This window comes from Coptis chinensis, chromosome 4 (genome assembly GCF_015680905.1).
Source record: "Coptis chinensis isolate HL-2020 chromosome 4, ASM1568090v1, whole genome shotgun sequence".
Lineage (NCBI taxonomy): Eukaryota > Viridiplantae > Streptophyta > Magnoliopsida > Ranunculales > Ranunculaceae > Coptis > Coptis chinensis.
In genome coordinates this window covers 69,919,459-69,922,588 of record NC_141459.1, presented here as the reverse complement: position 1 = coordinate 69,922,588, position 3,130 = coordinate 69,919,459, and positions in this window count along the sequence as shown.

Genomic DNA, 3,130 nt, shown 5'->3' with positions numbered 1-3,130 from the left:
TTTTGATTTGCAACGGTTATTTAGTGTTACTAAGTTTCCAACGTTAAATAAGCATTGGCAATGTTGTAAAGTGTTGCTTTATTTGGGTGAATTTCCGGAATTAATTGCTAACGCTTAAAAAGCGTTGGAGAAGTGTTACAAATTAAAAACTTAAAAATTTCTCGAATAGAGGAAAACGAAAAAAATCGAAATATAAAACATAACTTTTTTTTTTCTCTCCTCTCTCTCTCTCACCGCCGCATTATTTCAAGATCCCTAATTTTCGCACTCCTCAAAATCAAATTCCCTAGTAAAGAAAGAAGAAGAAGAATAAGATACATATAATCCTCCATACCTTCGTCAGATACATAATCCATCATCTTTTCAAACATTCCACTTTAGATTCCTATTTATCGCATAAGAGGCAGTAAGAGAATGATCATCAATTAAGAAAGATCAACAATCGTACCGCTATCTCTGCCATCTTATTTAATGTCTTTGATCGTGTCAAAGACAAGACAATAATTCATATCGTAGCTTCGATTCAATTAGTTTTATCTGTAATGAAATGCAAAGGTGCCATTACCATGAGGAAATACATGAAGTGAATCACGTAATAAAATCATGTATGGGAAAGATATATAACCTCTTCAGCTGTTGAGTTTGGAGCCTGTTGGGTTATCACTTAAACGCTGTTGAGTTTGGAAGTCGTTTTCTTCCACCCATCAGGTACCCTTCTTTTCTTTCTTATTCACCTTTCAAATCAGAAATGTTCAATTTTTTTTCTTATAAAGTGTCAATCTTTATACTGATTAGAAACATACCCACATCAGAATAATTTGCTGTTACTGCACTACTTCAACTCTTTCTACATGGTTTGCTCTTTTTTTTTCTATGTTGGGGTTGTCTTAGTTTCTTACAGTAACTGTTTTTAGCACTTTTGAACTGATTATAGGAATGCCCAAGTTGGAGTACAATCAGATCGAACGAAGGCTCTCAGGTACTATATATTTCTCTCGATTTGTTTAAATTTTAAATAATAATACTTGTAACTTTATTCAATTCAATCTATATTATGTTTTAATCATTCCACCTATTTGGGTTTGATGTGTAGTTTGGATAGGTGAAAACTATTTAGTTAGTTGGATTAATGGGTAGCTGGCTTTATTTGTTTGACGAAATGCCCCAACGAAATGAATGGTAGTAATTGGTCTAAGTTCTAAGAGAACATGTAATAGTACATTGCATTAGTATTTGGTCGTATGTACTTGGCCATGGCAGTATATATATCTAGGGTTTATTACTCTGAATTGAAATCCTCATTTTTTGAAGGGAATTTGATGTTAGGGTGGGGATCTATTATTTCAGATGTAACTTATCTAGTTTCTTTTACTGTTTTGCTTCATCTTCTTTCTTCATCTTTTTCTTTCTTTCTTTCTATCTTTCTTCTCGTGAATAAGATACGAATTTATCAAAAAGAAAAAAAAAACACACGGGTAACTTATTCTTTGTTTTCGCATAATAATATAATCTTCCTAATCTTACCCCAAAATAAGAAAAAACACATATTTTTTTAATTATTCCTTTTCATTATGTTGCATAGTTTCTTGTAGATTTTTAAAGTCTCCTTAATTACTCTCATAAAAAAAGGTTTGTTATGGGGCTGAGCATGCATTAGTGTTTGGGTAAGGGTTTTGTGTATGCTCTTTTCAGTTGTGACCATCAATACCCTACTAGTACAGTTTTTTTTCCATTACATTGTATAGCTTATTATCCTCTGCTGTTTGAAGGTTTTCCAACTGGGTTGGTGTGGATTTTCTTGCAAAACATACTAGTTGTATTCGTTGGTTTCGGGTTGTTTGGATGGGAAAGAGATGGCGTCCTCATTTTTAGCAAAGAACGGGAGGAGGGGACAGTTCACTTGTAAGACGGCAAGCTTTGAGTCTAACAGATTCAGCGGCTATTAGAATACGTCACCTGCTACAATAGTGCCAACGTCAGTTTCTCAAGCTTGGTGTCAAGGCTCGTGGGTGCAACGGCTTATCCTACACTCTCAATTATGCAGGTTTAGATTTTTCCCTCACTTGGTCTTGTACTGTCATATGCATATTGTTATTATTTTATTGTTTCTCTTATCTGATCTAGTTCTGTTGTGTGGTGAACTTAGAGACAAAACCCTTGATTTTATATTAGTTTTACATATTTTGGCATGTACTCCAGCGTATTGAATTTGGAGGTGGGCAATTCTTTGACTTATTTTTTACTCCATCGATTCAGTATTTATTTGTGGTCCATGTGACTAAAACTTCATAATCTGGATTCTACGTTTATTTTGACTCATTTTGGATGCATAAGTGGCTTGTCGATTGTTCATCACTGGCAATTTATTATCCAGTTTTGTCAAGTCTCTAGTGCTTGACATTTCATGCAAAAGTGTGCGGTCTCCGTTACACAACAATTTGTTTTTAGTATTGAATGCCTGCTGGTCTTTCAATTATTATAATAAACTATTTACTTTGGCTCAGCATGTTTTCTGTTTTTTTGGTATCCCTGGTTTTTGTTTTGCACTCGGTAGCTTCATAGTTTCTTTGTTTACGAGGAATGGGAAGTTCACATTGATCCAATTTCATCTCAAAAAGTTGGATTCTATGAGAAGTCAACGGTAGGATACTTCTTTCCCAAACATGTTAGGTTTCAGGATACTTCATTTGTCTAAATTTATTCGTGGCCTCATGGGGCTGCATTGGGTGGTTATTTGAAGGTTATTCTTTCCGATTCAAACGTTCCTGGTGAGGGTGAACACAAGATCATGTCATATATCCGCTTGCAAAGAAATCTTCCTGGTTTTAATCCGAATACAAGGCAATTTGTTTATATGGTTTGGTGAGTGCACATCGATACATCCTTTTCTTGTTAATATTACAACTTCCTCGACATTTAACTTAACTGTTGTTTTTTTAAGTATGAAATTTAAACTCTTTGATTTCTTATGCTCAGGATGCTGATCTGATTATGCTGTCTTTAGCTACACACGAAGTTCGTTTCTCTATATTAAGAGAGGTTAGTGGCAATTCTTTTGTAAAACATCTCTATTGATGGTTCATTTTCAGATATATTGGACTTCAGATTTTCTTGACTTACTCTACAGGTG